Here is a 17782-nt window from a genome sequence, read left to right as displayed (position 1 = left end):
ATGGCAGCCTACTTCCTCCGTGAAGCTCCGCCCACGCCTAACAGAGGGAAATAGCTTTCTCTGACAAACATCTTGGCGCTGATGAAGACATCTGTGGATCTCAGTCCGATCACGGAATGCAATGCACGAACTGACCATTGGTCTCCAGACATGAGCGTGACAGCTTCATGTGTTTCTATGTGGCTATCACATTTGGGTCAAGAGAGCTGTATCCAGTCCATGCAGTACAGTATGTACAGTAATCGAACCAAGAGCCACGGACGTCTGCATGAACCATTAGATACAACAATCAATATTGCCATGGAAGGGCTTAAGCGAATGTTGTCACCTGGTCATAAATACTGTAAGGATTGAGCAGTGATGCAATCTTCTTCTAAATCGATAAGTGGATAAATAAAATATAACCATTAAAACAGAAATGTTTTGTATACAGTATATGATAATAGTGAAAGAACCCCTAGTACAGAAGACAGTCCCGCTTATAATAATGGTCGTCTCATGCTGGCATCTGCTACACAACCACTGCAAGCAATGAACATGACAGTCCACAGCAAGGAGCCCGTCAATTAATCAGAACTCTACATATAATTGGTACTTATAAAGTAATTGGAGTAAAATGCTTCTCAGAGGATGTATTGAATCAGGAACACATTTCCTCTTTCACTTCCCGAAATACAATGATACACATGAAAAATACTTTCCCAGGTTTGCTGGAATAGCAAGGCCATGCCACAAAAAAGAGAAAGGGAAATTCTTGGTTTCCAAAGGGAAACATGTAAAACATTGAAAAAAAAGACTTTAAAAATGTTACATCCTACCACAAGTCACATTGTGTCTAAAAATGCAGCATTGAACTGAATGTGAAATTCATTTACATATTTTGCTGTGGAAAGTGAACAGTCGTGCCAATTAACTCTCTCAGAATCTCAGTTTTAAGCTGTTATTTATTTGTTTAAAAGCATCTTCTGAAAAAATGATGGCCCCAAATCATTAAGATCTTCCACCCAATTTTGACAGGGTGGCGTGGAGTGCCAATCTCCTGATTCATTAACCCCTTAGTGACACTGCCAATTTGGTACTTAATGGCCAAGGCAATTTTCACATTCTGACCACTGTCACTTTATGATGTAATAGCTTTAGAAAGCGTCAACGGATCCCAGTTATTCTGGGACTGTTTTTTCATGACATATTGTACTTCATGTTAGTGGTAAAATTTCTTCGATATAACTTGTGTTTATTAAAAAATGGAAATTTGGCAAAAGTTTGAAAAATTTTGCAATTTTCAAACTTTTAATTTTTGTACCTTTAAATCTGAGAGATGTCACACAAAATAGTTAATAAATAACATTTTCCACATGTCAACTTTCCATCAGCACGATTTTGGAAACATAATTTTTTCATTGTTATTTTTACCTAACTAAGGGAATGATAAAGGGGGTTTTATTTACTATATTTTTATTTTGATCACTGTGATAGGGTCTATCACAGTGATCAAAATTAACCAATAGGAAAAATTTCCTATTGGTGCCGGGCGGCAGATCTTGGCAGGTGCATTGCGCATGCCTAAGCCATTTTCTACCAGGAAGAAGACGCCACCGGGGGACATCATGGGGGAATGCAGGAGGGTACAGGGACACCAGAGGTACTGGGGGGATCGGAGGACCCCCTTTCTCAGCGATTGCAACACTGGGGTCGTTAAAAATTGACTCAAATCATGTTCTCTGGGGTCTCAGCTACCCCCGGTAGTGGCCCGAGACCCCGTAGAAATTCCAACACTGGGGGGCACTATCTACTTATTTCTCAGCGTCGTTAGAAAGTGGTGCTGAGGTGTTAAAAGGCATATTGTCAAGGAGTTAAGAAGCCGTGGGCCTCTGTGTGCTCCTCTCCACAAATCTTACTTCAGTAACTACTGCAGTAAGATTTTTCGTGTTAAGAAAGCCGCAACTGGTCCTGAATTGTGTGAGAGGAGGTCACCAAGCCTCTACCCCACCCCAGCTCCACCCACATTGTTGAAGCTGGGCAAAAATGGTGTGTAAAATAGAATTCTTACATAAAGAGCTTTAAAAAGATGCCCGAATTCTGGCATAAAAGCTTTGATGAATTGAGCCCAATACATATTTTACATATGTAGTATTTTTTATTTTAGAACCTGTATATACAAAGAAATACTATACAATATAAATGTAATTTTAAATTTAATTGCAATACTTTAATAAGTGTGTGATATTCAAGATATGTGTCTGTTTATCTGCATATAAATCCTACTGTCAATAATTGGAGAGATTATACATATGTATAGTTTATATATGACAACAATTTTACATATGTAATTTTTACTTGTTCAATTTTTAGTAGGCTTATTTACTTTTTTCTAACAACTGGATCCATTTTGAGCATTTATTTACATATTGTATCAATTCATTTTCTGGCTTTTAAAGGGAATCTATCACCCCTGGGACACTTTTCAGCTATTACTAAGGGCACACAGGTAATAGAAGGGTTAATCTGTCTTAGACTAGTTTCACACTAGCGCTTTTGTGCGCAGCGCACGGCCGCCGCTAAGCCCCGCCCTCTGCCGCGCCTCCGCCGGTAGCTCCGCCTACCGGCGCATGACGCTGCATGCGTCCTGCGTCCCCTATCTTTATCACTGGGGGCGCAGGCCGTGCGCAGTATGCGTTTGGCGGCGCATGCGCCTTTTTGACGGTGCGCCGACCTGTGCCAAACGCAACCTGCTGCAGTTTGGTTGCGCTCGGCGCACCGTCAAAATGGCGCATGCGCCGCCAAACGCATACTGCGCATCCAGGCTCCAGGGAGTGTGGTGCCTGCAAGAAATCCCTGCCTCCTGTCTTCATTGTACTATCACTCCCCTCCCATGCACATCACACTGACCTGTGATGTGCAGTTGTGGCTCCGGAAACTCACACATGCATCCTGCACTCGCATGACAATCTGTACCTCTTCCTTCTCTATGGTCAGTGTAGTCAGCGTTCTTGTGCGCCAGTGCCTGCGCACAAGAACCGGATCATAGAAAGAAGGAAGAGGTACAGATTGTTGAGGAAGTGTAGGGCACATGCGCAGGATTCTGAAGCAGGAGTCAAGAACCACAACTGCACATCACAGGTCAGTGTGACGTGCATGGGATGGCGGTGATAGAATAATGAAGAGAGGAGGCATGGATTTCTTCCAGGCACCGCATGCCCTCGAGTCTGGAAGAACTCATTAGCATAATGAATTAAAAGTCTTTTTCTCCACATCAGACAGCAACTATGAGGCATACAAGTAAAACTAGATTACCATTTCGATTACCTGTATGCCCACAGTAATAGCTGCAAAGCCCAGTCCCAGGAAGTGACAGATGCCCTTTAACCCCTTTCTGTCATGTGACGTACTATCCCGTCCATGTGCCCTGGGACTTAATTCCCAGGGACGGGATAGTACCTCACAGCGATCAGCGGCGCCCACGTGGTGAGCACCGCTGATCGCGGCCGGGTGTCAGCTGATTATCACAGCTGACACCCGGCACAATGTGTCAGGGACGGTCACGGACCGCCCCCGACACATTAACCCCTTGCACACCGCGATCAAACACGATCGCGGTGTACCGGGGATTAAAGGGAAGCATCGGCAGGGAGGGGGCTCCCTCCGTGCTTCCCTGAGCCCCCCACAGCAGCGCAATGTGCAGCGCTGCTGCAGGGGGCTCCATCCCTGCAGGTCCCCGAATCCAAGATGGCAACGGGGACCTTCGGGGCCTGCAGGGAGCTGGCTTCCTCAGTGCCTGCAAAGCGCAGGCAAGGAGGAAGCCTTGTGCAGTGCCTGTGACAGATCGCTGATCTGTCAGTGTTCTGTGATGTGACAGATCAGTGATGTGTCACAGGACAGTGATGTCCCACCTGGGACAATGTAATAAAGTTAAAAAAAAAAAAACTGTAAAAATAATTTTAAAAATTCGCTAAATAAATTAAAAAATATATATATATTCCCTAATAAATTCATTTTTTGAAAATAAAAAAAACAAACAATAAAAGTACACATATTTGGTATCACCATGTCCGTAACGACTCGCCCTATAAAACTGTCCCATTAGTTAACCCCTTTAGCGAACCCCTTAAAAAATAAAAATAAAAAACGAAGCAAAAAATAATGATTTATCATACCACCAAACAAGAAGTGCAATAACACGCGATCAAAAAGACGCATATAAATATCCATGGTACCGCTGAAAACGTCATCTTGTCTCACATAAAACGAGCCGCCATACAGCATCATCAGCAAAAAAATAAAAAAGTTTAAGCTCGCAGAAAAAAGCAATGCAAAATTAATTATTTTTTATATAAAATTGTTTTCATTGCATAAAAGCACCAAAACATAAAAAATGACCTAAATGAGGTATCGCTGTAACCGTACTGACCCGAAGAATAAAAGCGCTTTATCAATTTTACCACAGGCAGAACGGTGTAAGCGCACCCCCCAAAAGAATTTCATGAAACGCTGGTTTTTGTTCATTCTGCGTCCCAAAAATCGGAATAAATAGCGATCAAAAGATGTCACGTGCCCGAAAATGATAATAAAAACGCCAACTCGTCCCGCAAAAAATAAGACCTCACATGACTCTGTGCGTCAAAATATGGAAAAATTATAGCTCTCAATATGTGGTGATGCAAAAACTAATTTTACAATAAAAAGCGTCTTTTAGCGTGCGACAGCTGGCAAATATAAAAACCCGCTATAAATAGTAAATCAAACCCCCCGTTATCACCCCCTTAGTTAGAGAAAAATAATAAAATTAAAAGAAAATGTATTTATTTCCATTTTCCCATTAGGGTTAGGGCTGAGATTAGGGTTAGGGTTGTGTTGGGGTTAGGGTTGGAGTTATAATTGGGGGGCTTCCACTGTTTCGGCACATCAGGTGCTCTACAAATGCAACATGGCGTCTGATCTCAATTCCAGCCAATTCTGCGTTGAAAAAGTCAAATGATGCTCCTTCCCTTCCAAGCTCTGCCATGCGCCCAAACAGTGTTTTACCCCCACATATAGGGTATCAGCCTACTCAGGACAAATTGCAAAACAACTTTTGGGGTCCCATTTCTCCTGTTACCCTTAGGAAAATAAAAAATTGGGGGCAAAAATATAATTTTTGTGGAAAAAAATGATATTTTTATTTTCACGCCCGGGCGTTATAAACTTCTGTGAAGCATTTGGGGGTTCAAAGTGCTCACCACACATCTAGATAAGTTCCTTGGGGGGTCTAGTTTCCAAAATGGGGTCACTTGTGGGGAGTTTCAATACTTTAGGTACATCAGGGCCTCTCCAAACGCACATGACACCCGCAGACCATTCCATCAAAGTCTGCATTCCAAAACATCACTACTTCCCTTCCGAGCCCCGACATGTGCCCATACAGTAGTTTTCTCCCACATATGAGGTATCAGCGTACTCAGGACAAATTGGACAACAACTTTTGGGGTCCAATTTCTCCTGTTACCCTTGGGAAGAAAAAATTGGGGACTAAATGATCATGTTTGTGGAAAAAATACGATTTTTTTAAATTTCATGCCAGGCATTATAAACTTCTGTGAATCCCTTGGGGGTTCAAAGTGCTCACCACACATCTAGATAAGTTCCTTAGGGGGTCTAGTTTCCAAAATAGTGTCATTTGTGGGGGGTTTCCACTGTTTAGGTACATTCGGGGCTCTCCAAAGGCAACATGACATCCGCAGAGCATTCCATCAAAGTCTGCATTCCAAATCATCACTACTTCCCTTCCGAGCCCTGACGTGTGCCCATACAGTAGTTTTCTCCCACATATGGGGTATGAGCGTACTGAGGACAAATTGGACAACAACTTTTGGGGTCCAATTTCTCCTGGTACCCTTGGGAAAATAAAAAAATTGGTGACTAAAAGATCATGTTTGTGGAAAAAATACGATTTTTTTATTTTCACGCCCGGGTGTTATAAACTTCTGTGAAGCACTGGGGGGTTCAAAGTGCTCACCACACATCTAGATAAGTTCCTTGGGGGGTCTAGTTTCCAAAATGGTGTCATTTGTGGGGGGTTTCCATTGTTTTGGTACATCAGGGGTTTTCCAACCGCGACATGGTGTCTGATCTCAATTCCAGCCAAAAAAGTCAAATGGCGCTGCTTCCCTTCTGAGCTCTGCCATGCGCCCAAATAGCGATTTACCCCCACATATGGGGTATCAGTGTACTCAGGACAAATTGCACAATAACTTTTAGGGTCCTGTTACCCTTGGGAAAATAAAAATTGGGGTGAAAAGATCATTTTTGTGGAAAAAATATGACTTTTTAATTGTGCGGCTGTACATTATAAACTTCTGTGAAGCCCATGTGGGTTCAAAGTTCTCACCACATACAGTGGGGCAAAAAAGTATTTAGTCAGTCAGCAATAGTGCAAGTTCCACCACTTAAAAAGATGAGAGGCGTCTGTAATTTACATCATAGGTAGACCTCAACTATGGGAGACAAACTGAGAAAAAAAAATCCAGAAAATCACATTGTCTGGTTTTTTTTTCATTTTATTTGCATATTATGGTGGAAAATAAGTATTTGGTCAGAAACAAAATTTCATCTCAATACTTTGTGATATATCCTTTGTTGGCAATGACAGAGGTCAAACGTTTTCTGTAAGTCTTCACAAGGTTGCTACACACTGTTGTTGGTATGTTGGCCCATTCCTCCATGCAGATCTCCTCTAGAGCAGTGATGTTTTTGGCTTTTTGCTTGGCAACACAGACTTTCTACTCCCTCCAAAGGTTTTCTATAGGGTTGAGATCTGGAGACTGGCTAGGCCACTCCAGGACCTTGAAATGCTTCTTACGAAGCCACTCCTTCGTTGCCCTGGCGGTGTGCTTTGGATCATTGTCATGTTGAAAGACCCAGCCATGTTTCATCTTCAATGCCCTTGCTGATGGAAGGAGGTTTGCACTCAAAATCTCACGATACATGGCCCCATTCATTCTTTCATGTACCCGGATCAGTCGTCCTGACCCCTTTGCAGAGAAACAGCCCCAAAGCATGATGTTTCCACCACCATGCTTTACAGTAGGTATGGTGTTTGATGGATGCAACTCAGTATTCTTTTTCCTCCAAACACGACAAGTTGTGTTTCTACCAAACAGTTCCAGTTTGGTTTCATCAGACCATAGGACATTCTCCCAAAACTCCTCTGGATCATCCAAATGCTCTCTAGCAAACTTCAGACGGGCCCGAACATGTACAGGCTTAAGCAGTGGGACACGTCTGGCACTGCAGGATCTGAGTCCATGGTGGCGTAGTGTGTTACTTATGGTAGGCCTTGTTACATTGGTCCCAGCTCTCTGCAGTTCATTCACTAGGTCCCCCCGCGTGGTTCTGGGATTTTTGCTCACCGTTCTTGTGATCATTCTGACCCCACGGGGTGGGATTTTGCGTGGAGCACCAGATCGAGGGAGATTATCAGTGGTCTTGTATGTCTTCCATTTTCTAATTATTGCTCCCACAGTTGATTTCTTCACTCCAAGCTGGTTGGCTATTGCAGATTCAGTCTTCCCAGCCTGGTGCAGGGCTACAATTTTGTTTCTGGTGTCCTTTGACAGCTCTTTGGTCTTCACCATAGTGGAGTTTGGAGTCAGACTGTTTGAGGGTGTGCACATGTGTCTTTTTATACTGATAACAAGTTTAAACAGGTGCCATTACTACAAGTAATGAGTGGAGGAAAGAGGAGACTCTTAAAGAAGAAGTTACAGGTCTGTGAGAGCCAGAAATCTTGATTGCTTGTTTCTGACCAAATACTTATTTTCCACCATAATATGCAAATAAAATGAAAAAAAACAGACAATGTGATTTTCTGGATTTTTTTTTCTCAGTTTGTCTCCCATTGTTGAGGTCTACCTATGATGTAAATTACAGACGCCTCTCATCTTTTTAAGTGGTGGAACTTGCACTATTGCTGACTGACTAAATACTTTTTTGCCCCACTGTATCTAGATAAGTTCCTTGGGGGGTCTAGTTTCCAAAATGGGGTCACTTGTGGGAGGTTTCCACTGTTTAGGTACATCAGGGGCTCACCAAACGTGACATGGCGTCCGATCTGAATTCCAGCCAATTTTGCATTGAAAAAGTCAAACGGCGCTCCTTCCCTTCTGAGCTCTGCCATGCGCCGAAACAGTGGTTCCCCCCCCCCCACATATCAGGTATCAGCATACTCAGGACAAACTGCACAATAACTTTTGCAGTCCAATTTCTCCTGTTACCCTTGGTAAAATAAATAAAATTGAACCTGAAGTATTTTTTTTTAAATGTTCAAAAAATTCCTGTGAAGCACCTGAAGGGTTAATAAACTTCTTGAATGTGGTTTTGAGCACCTTAAGGCTGAGTTCACATGTGGCGTTTTTTTCGTGTTTCCGCAGCGGTTTTAACCATGCGATTTTACCGCGAAAACGCGAAAAATAAGCATCCCATGCATTCCTATGGGATTCCGCAATGCTGTGCTAATGCTGTGGTGTTACCGTGGCGGAATCGCTTCGCGGTAAAAAACGCAGCCTGCTCATTAATTTTGCAGAATCGCGGCGATCCCGCACCCATAGGAATGCATTGTTCTGCTTACTTTCCGCATGTGGCTGTGCACACCATGCGAAAAGTAAGCAGAACATTTGCGGATGGTACCCACGGTCCGGAGGAGAGGAGACTGTCCTCCGGGCTTTGGGTACCATATCCCTGCAAAAAATAGAATTTAAAATGAAAAATATTGTTGTTCTCACCTTCCAACGTCCTGCGCAGCCTTCCTGCCTCTCTCCACGCTCCCGGTCCCAGTAATCCTTTGCGACAATTACCGCGATGACGTCTGCTCTCGCGGGAATTTTATTATTATTCTTTACATTCTATCTTTTACTATTGAGGCCACATAGGCGGCCTCAATAGTAAAAAGTTGGTCACACTCGTCAAACACTATGTTTGATGAGTGTGACCAACCTGTCAATCAATTCTCCAAGTGATGCTCCAGATCACTTGTAAAATGCTAGCAATTCTGCAAGCTAATTACGCTTGCAAAATGCTAGTTTTTCCACAGGAAAATCGCGGGAATTTAAAATGCGATTTTCCCACGGAATGAAATTCCGGAATTCTCGCGGTAATTGGGGTGCAGTTTTTAGAATGGTGTCACTTTTGGATATTTTCTATCATATAGACCCCTCAAAATGGCTTCAAATGTGATGTGGTCCGTAAAAATATAATGGTGTTGCAAAAATGAGAAATCGCTGGTCAACTTTTAACCCTTATAACTTCCTAACAAAAAAAAATTTTAGTTCCAAAATTGTGCTGATGTAAAGTAAACATGTGGGAAATGTTACTTATTAAGTTTTTTGTGTGCTGTATCTCTGTGATTTAATGGCATAAAAATTCAAAGTTAGAAAACTGCGAAATTTTCGCCAAATTTCCGCTTTTTTCACAAATAAAAGCAAGTTATGTGAATGAAATGTTACCACTAACATCAAGTACAATATGTCACGAGAAAACAATGTCAGAATCAACGGGATCCATGGAAGAGTTTCAGAGTTATTACCTCATAAAGGGAACGTGCAAACCACCTTTGGGGGTTAAGGGGTTAAGGCAACCCACTTAGGCCGGGGTCACACTAACCGGCGCAAAATACGGTCCGTAGTTTACAGGCGTAATACGGATGAATGACCCCTAAATAGTGCTCCGTAGGTCATCCGTAAGCAAGGTGCGGTCGCGTATTTTGCGCATGTGAGCATCCGTATGTAATCCGTATGGCATCCGTATGCAATCCGTATGGCGAGATTTTCTCGCAGCCTTGCAAAATGGACATTTAACGGTTTTGAGGCCTGCTAACTATTTAAATCATTAGCCTGCACTCTATTTATTGGCTCAGGAACAGGTGGCAGCCTCCATTCTGTCCATTTGTCACCTTGCCTTCACTAGGTGTGTTGGTGTTGTATGTGCAACATGGCAAACACTCTGACTTTCAACCCAACTGAGCAGGTTCTCTTCAACTGGCTTTTGTCACGCCGCTTTGGCCAACCATACCCAGTGATAGTTGATCCGCGGAGGAGGAGACGCATATGGGTACATCCACTTTTGAGGCAACGACTCACAAGAGTTAATTTTCACCGCCTCTATTCTTCTCTGCGGGAGTATCCTGTCAAATTCTACCAATACTGTCGCATGAGCCTTGCAACATTTGATCGACTCTTGGAGACAGTGCACCCTGGGATAACCTTTCAGGATACAAGGATGCGCAAAGCTATATCTGCAGAGGAGCAACTTCTACTCACAATACGATATGTACTACACAACCATATTCTCTATGTTCATGATGTGTTGGGCAAAGTTTGAATTTTTGCCGGCTTGGAGTAAGTTTTAGGCCCTCATCTTAGTCCACATATGTTTCAACTTACAGACCTGAATGTTATGTGGAATATGTACTGAAAATCACTTACTCATTGTGCAAAGCAAGATGTGTGTGTTATTTGCTCTGAAATCTTACCAAGTTTAGTATGTATGGACCTGTTTGTTTTGTAAATGTGTGCATTCAACAATCATCCTTTTCTGTTGTTATTCAGCTTCCTGGCCACTGGCCTGTCTTATGCTGCCCTCCACCATGAGATTCTGATTGGAAGATCAACCATATCTGGCATAGTCAGGTCAACATGTATTGAAATATGGACAAGACTATATCAAGTCGTCATGCCTGAGGCCAGGATGGAAGACTGGTTGAGGATATCAAGGGACTTTGAGGAAGAATGCCAGTTTCCAAATTGTATTGGGGCCCTTGATGGCAAACACATCCGGGTGCGTAAGCCGCCGAACTCTGGCTCCCAATTCTTCAATTATAAACAATACTTTTCTGTTGTATTGTTGGCTGTGGACGACCCTCAATACAAGTTTATAATTGTTGACATTGGGGCCTATGGAAGGGCGGGAGACTCTAGAGTCTTCAATACTTCCATTATGGCTAGGCGGCTACGCACCAACCAGTTGGGTCTACCACCGCCACGCCAGCTACCAGGCTCCACTCAAGAATGTGTCCCTTATGTCCTTGTGGCAGATGAGGCCTTTCAGTTCACTCGCAATGTCATGAGGCCATATCCCCGGCGCAACCTTCACCACAGGCGCAGGATATTTAACTTGCGCCTATCACGTGCTCGGCGACTGGTGGAGTATTCCTTTGGCATTCTTTGTGCCAAATGGCGGGTACTCCAGTCTGCCATTCAGCTGAGTGAACAAAATGTTAATGAAGTAGTGAAAGCCTGTGTGGTTCTTCATAACTTCACCAGGATACACGATTGTTCCTCCTCTGCTGGTGTTGTGCGTAGGCCGGACAATGTGCGTAGGGTGAGACCACCTATCAATAGAGTTGAGCGACTTTTGGTTTTTTAGGGTCGCGTTTCGTTTCGTGAAACCCAACTTTTCCAAAAGTCGGGTCGAGCAAGATCGTCCGATTATAGGGAAAAGTCGGGGTCGTTCCGAAACACGAAACCCAATGTAAGTCAATGGGGAATAAAAGTCGGCATTGAGAGGAGGACAGGAAACACACCTACAGTGCCCATTTGAATGCCAAAAGCATCAATTCTTCTTACTTAAGCTTGTCAACCTTAATTAACTTCATAATACAAGTTACGCACTGAAAAATGGGGGTTATTTGGCTACAGTTGTGGGGGGGGAGGGCTGGCTCCAGGTTTTCATGTGCCCTGGGCGAAAGAGCGCCCCTTTAACACATAATACCACAACTCATCATGCTCCGATACGGCAGAGAAATAGCGGTATAGTACAATGAAAAATACTTCACTTTTTACATCTCATGACGAGGCCCATCTATTTCTCCATACAGAATCATTGGTCCCATATAATGTTTGAAACAGTATATGATGAGCTCCACATAATGCTACAGTATATGTTGGTCCCCATGGATGAAGCTCCTGTCTTATGGGCCCAAATAATGCTCCATACATAATGGGCCCCATTTCTAATGCTCTAGTGTATAATGGGCCTTGTAAATGCTGCTCCAGTGTCTGATGTCCACCTTTGGAATGTTCCAGTGTATGGTGGGCCCCATCTATCATTCTCCAGAGTATAGTGCTCCCCAAAAATTGCTGTCCCAACGGTGAAAACAATCAAATAAGTCTCCTCGCTAGGGAATCCCTGTACTTGTCTGGATTCCTCGTCGTCCCCATCTTCCATCTCACTGCACAGTATTTCAACTTTGCAAGTGCTGTGATCCTGGGCAAGCAGGGGGGGCCCACTCATTGGCGACGGCACTGGCACAGGGCCCCTGATAGTACGGTGGTGTGTCTGATGGCGGGTGGGCCGAACCTGCACTTTCATCTGCAGCTTCCTCTTTGTCACCGTGTAAGATGGAACTGTATATGGGAAGGGTAACCTGAGTTTCATCAGGGTCAGATTCAGGTCGTGTAGCGTGCGAGGGGAATGTAGTGGTCTGGGTCAATGTACCAGCAGATTCATCGAGCAGTAGCTGGGCATCAGTGCACTTGTGTCGCCCCCAGGAGTACGGTCGCCACAGTGGCATTACCTTCTTCCTAGGGAGTGTGATGTCATGCTTGGGAGCAACGAAGGATCTCTCTAGCAGGTTAACTGATTGGGCGGCGTTATTCCCACGAGTCATGACCCTCCAAACAGCGTTCATGAAGGCAAAGTGTTTGTTTTACGTGGGCAGTATGGTTGCAAAGCTGAACCTTAAAGGAATGTCCAGAAGGGCACCACCAGGAGTGGAGCCTACGATTAAATTCGACTCCACCTGGGAAACCTCAACCATGCCAGCTACAGAACAGATGCAAACATTGCAAGCTTAATTCCGTTAACGAACGAGACTCCGTCATGCCCCGCGGTCCGAGTCCGGCTTACTAGAGGGACACGTGAGGCTCTGGCACATGAGATTGGCCAATAACTGGTGTGTCATGCCCCTACAAGTCCGTGGCTGCATGTGCGCTACACTGGAAAGGCCAGCGTTTGTCGCTTACAGGTGCAGATAACACGCTGAACAACGTTAGTGATGGGGATCACTGATTACAATTATTACCCGTGAACAATGATTTCCCAGTAAGTGCAGGTCAACCGCAGTTCCGGAATTAGGCCTAACTGTCATTCCTGAAAAAATGAAAAACTTACGTGTGCAAACCACAGGTGCTGTAGCTTGCTTAACAGCTCGCCAGCCGTTCTCACGCCCAGTATGGATTACACGTGATTGCACAAAGGTGAGAAAGGGTACCGTATCCCCAGATAACATGTATGGATAGCGTACACATTCAAAATATATGTCTCAGGAGGCAGGCTCAGACGGTGTTAGGCCCAGTATGGATTGCACGTGATTGCACAAAGGTTAGAAAGGGTACCGTATCCCCGGATAACATGTATGGATAGTGTACACATTCAAAATATATGTCTCAGGAGGCAGTCTCAGACGGTGTTAGGCCCAGTATGGATTGCACGTGATTGCACAAAGGTTAGAAAGGGTACCGTTTCCCCGGATAACATGTATGGATAGCGTACACATTCAAAATATATGTCTATACATCAGGAGGCAGGCTCAGGCGGTGTCAGGCACAGTATGGATTTGACGGCCCAGACTACACAGCGGAGGAGCAGGGAGAGGTAAAGATTGCAAATGCTGGGGCCCTGCCCAAGCAAGGGGGGCCCACTCGTGGGCGTCGGTACTGGCACTGGGCCCCTCATAGTACGGCGGTGTGTCTGACGGCGGGTGTGCACCACCACCGTCAGACACTTGATTGCACTATGAGGGACCCTGTGCCAGTGCCCGCGCCCAAGAGTCGGCCTACCCACCTGTCCAGGGCAACGGCACTCGCACGGTGTCGTGCGCTAGGTGGTGACCTCGGCCATGGGGGGGGAGGCAGCACAGTTAGGGAGTTTTAGAAAGTGGCATATGTTGATGTTGGACATTCAGCTGATGCAAAAGGTGAAATAGGTCAAGTCCCAGGAAGAGGTGGACCAAAGCAAGCCATTTTTCTGTCACCCTATGTGTCATCAGAGGAAGGTGGGACAAAATCCTTGGAAACCCATGCGTGGTTCATTTTAATGAAGGTTAGATCATCCACATTTTGGGTTGACAGACGGGTCCTTTTTTCTGTCAGGATTGATCCAGCTGCACTGAAGACTCTTTCCGATAGCACACTTGCAGCTGGGCAAGCGAGCTCCTGTAAGGCATATTGTGCCAATTCAGGCCAGGTGTCCAGTTTAGCGGCCCAATAGTCAAAGGGGAATGACCTGTGTGGGAGAACATCGATATGGGAGGAAAAGTAGTTTGTAACCATAGTTGACAACTGCTGTCTCCTGTCACTTTCCATCGATGCAGTATTACCAGTTGTGTGAGCGGTACTTGAAAAATCAGTCCACAACATTGTCATGAAACCCCTGTCTCCAATGCCACTTCTGCTGTGTGCACCACGAACACCTCTGCCAAGCTGCCCCCTGCCCGTACGGCTCGTGTGAGAACCATCACCGCTGCTGTGTGCTGGGAATGCCTCAAGCAACCGATTTACCAGAGTTGCTTGTTTATTAGCCAATATTAGGTCAAGGTTCTCCTGTGGCATGATGTTTTGTAATTTGCCTTTATAGCGTGGATCCAGGATGCTGGCCAACCAGTAGTCGTCATCGTTCATCATTTTGGCAATGCGTGGGTCCCTTTTTAGGATCTGCAAGGCATAATCTGACATGTGGGCCAATGTTCCCGGTGTCAATGATGCACTGCGAGTGCTGGTTGGATGAGCACTTTCTGGCAAATCCACATCCCTCCAGTCACGCACAAACCCTGTACCAGACCTTGCCACGCCAACATTTTCACTTGCCCCACGAGATGCATCCTCCTCCCCTAAGTAATCATCCCCATCATCCTCCTCCTCTTCTTCCTCCACCTCTTCCAGGAGAGGTCCCTGAGCAGACAATGGCTGAATGTCATCAAGGATTCCCTCCTCCTCTTCCTCCTCATCAACATTGGCTGCAGACGCCTGCTCCTTAAGGTGCGTCAAAGTTTGCATGAGCAGACACATAAGTGGGATGCTCATGCTTAGGATGGCGTCGTCTGCGCTTACCAGCCATGTGCATTCCTCAAAACACTGAAGGACTTTACAGAGGTCTTTCAGCTTCGACCACTGCACACCTGTCAACTCCATGTCTGCTCTCAAAGTGCCTGGCCGTGTATCCTCCCACAAATGCATTATGGCCTGCCTCTGCTCGCACAGCCGCTCCACCATGTGCAGGGTGGAGTTCCACCTTGTTGCAATGTCGATAATGAGGCGGTGGTTGGGAAGGTGGAGCAATCGCTGCAGCTTCTGCATACGAACGGAGTGTACAGGCGACCGGCGGATGTGCGCGCACAGTCTTCGCACCTTCTGGAGCAGGGCTATTAACTCCGGATAATTTTTGAGGAAGCACTGCACCACCAGGTTCAAGGTGTGAGCCAAGCAAGGTATGTGGCTGAGTTTTGAAAGGGCTATGGCTGCCACAAAATTACGGCCGTTATCACTAACTACCTTGCCTGCCTCAAGATGTACACTGCCCAGCCATGACTCAGTTTGTCGCTTCAAGTACTCGGCCAGCACCTCGGCGGTGTGTCTGTTGCCCAAACACATCATCTGCAACACAGCCTGCTGACGCTTTCCACTAGCTGCTCGATAGGGGGACACATCGTGTGCAACAGTGGCAGCTGCAGATGGAGTGCTCATACGACTGCGCTCTGTGGACGAGCTTTCGCTTCTGGAGGAGGAGGAGGAGGAGGGTCGAACGCCTACAGCCAACTGTTTCCTATACCGTGGGCTAGGCAGCACTGTCCCACCACCACTGTCCCCTGTGGACCCTGCATCCACCACATTAACCCAGTGCGCAGTGATGGACACGTAACGGCCCTGGCCATGCCGACTGGACCATGCATCAGTTGTGAGGTGCACCTTTCCGCTCACTGACTGCTTGAGTGCATGGACAATGCGGTCTTTCACATGATGGTGGCGGGCTGGGATGGCTTTGCGAGAGAAGAAGTGGCGACTGGGTAGGTCATAGCGTGGTACTGCATAGGCCATGAGTTCGCGGAAAGCTGTGCTTTCCACCAACCGAAAGGGCATCATCTCAAACGAGATTAGTTTGGCAATGTGGGCGTTCAAACCCAGTGTACGCGGATGAGAGACTGAGTACTTTCTTGACCTACTCATAGTGTCTGGGAGGGTGAGCTGGACTTGAGAGCTGCATATGGTGGAAGTAGCGGTGGACAGGGCAGACTGAGAGAGGGTTGATGATGGTGATGGAGTTGGTGTTCTTTCTGATGGCCTAGAATCAGTCTTTCGTTGATATAACAGTGGGATTCCCTGACTGCTGTGGCCTTGCAACGACACCTCAACATTTGCTGCTGTGCTAACCGGTGGGCTTACAGTGGGGGAAACAATGTAGCGTTGCTGACTACCTTCGTTGTGATCAGTTGCACATGTGGCACTTGAGGTTTGGTGTTGTGTCCACGCTTGCAAGTGCATGCTGGTTAAATGTCTAAGCATGCAACTGGTATTCAAATTTTTCAGATTTTTCCCTCGGCTAAAGGTCTTTGCGCACTTCTTACAGATAACCTTGGCCTGATCATGAGGATTTTGTTCAAAAAAGTGCCACACTGCACTCTTCCTCCTTTGCAGACATTTTGCGGCCTAGCACGCTGTGATCTTTTGACCCTCTGGACAAGCTGTCCAGCAACTCTTTTGATGTTTGGAACCTGTCTTTGGAGTGCTCCGGGCCTGCCAGATAACAGCTGTTGCGATGTCGATGTCTGCTGTGGATGCTCCTCATCTGAGCTATTGGAAGCAGCACCCTCTTCCCCCAATGGATGCCAGTCTGGGTCAACAACTGGGTCATCCATCACCTCCTCTTCTATGTCATGTGCACCTTCCTCTGTGTCACCGTGTATGGTGGTATAGTGTGCGGGAAGGGGCACCTGAGTCTCATCAGGGTCAGAATCTGGCTCTGTACACTGCGAGGACAATGTAGTGCTCTGAGTGAATGTACCAGCAGAATCATCCATCAGCGGCTGTGCATCAGTGCACACCATGTCAGATTCATCTTGGCCTGGGTAATTCACCATTTCACTTGATAATCCAGGCATGGTATGTGAAAACAGCTCCATGGAGTAATCAGTAGTATGGCCTGCGTCATCCTTCAATCTTGGTTGGGGTGAAGGACACAAGGAAAGGTGTGGTTCATGAACATGAGCCTCCAATGACGACTCAGTGCTTTTACTTTTTACAACTGAAGAAGAGGAGGCGATAGAGCTGGAGGCTGAGTCAGCAATGTAAGACAAAACTTTTTCCTGATGCTCTGGCTTTAAAAGCGGTTTGCCAACTCCTAGAAAACTAAGCCCTCGAAGCCTTATGGAGCCAGACGATGATGCAGGCTCAACACCTCCTGCATTCGGTCTTATTTTGCTCTTGACACTACCATCAGATCCACCACCAACACCATCATTACCAGCTGCCAACCCCCGCCCAATTCCACGGCCTCTTCCACCAGCCTTCCTCATTTTTGGTAGAAATGTAGACAAAATCCAACAAACTATATAGTAATGTAAAACAAGGTACAAGGTGTCTATAGGACAGGGGAGATTTTGAATTTCTGCTCACACTAGTGGACACTGGACACTTTTGGATTGTGTGAGGCCCACTGAATATCTGAGCGCTATGTCCCAGGCTCGATGGCACAGCTGTGACCAAAGTGACTAGAGGATAAGGGAGATTTTGAATTTCTGCAGACACTTGTGGACACTGGA

The sequence above is a fragment of the Dendrobates tinctorius genome, unplaced genomic scaffold (genome assembly GCF_039654945.1).
Source record: "Dendrobates tinctorius isolate UK_male_01 unplaced genomic scaffold, ASM3965494v1 ptg000161l, whole genome shotgun sequence".
Taxonomy (NCBI): domain Eukaryota; kingdom Metazoa; phylum Chordata; class Amphibia; order Anura; family Dendrobatidae; genus Dendrobates; species Dendrobates tinctorius.
This window is presented reverse-complemented; position numbering follows the sequence as displayed.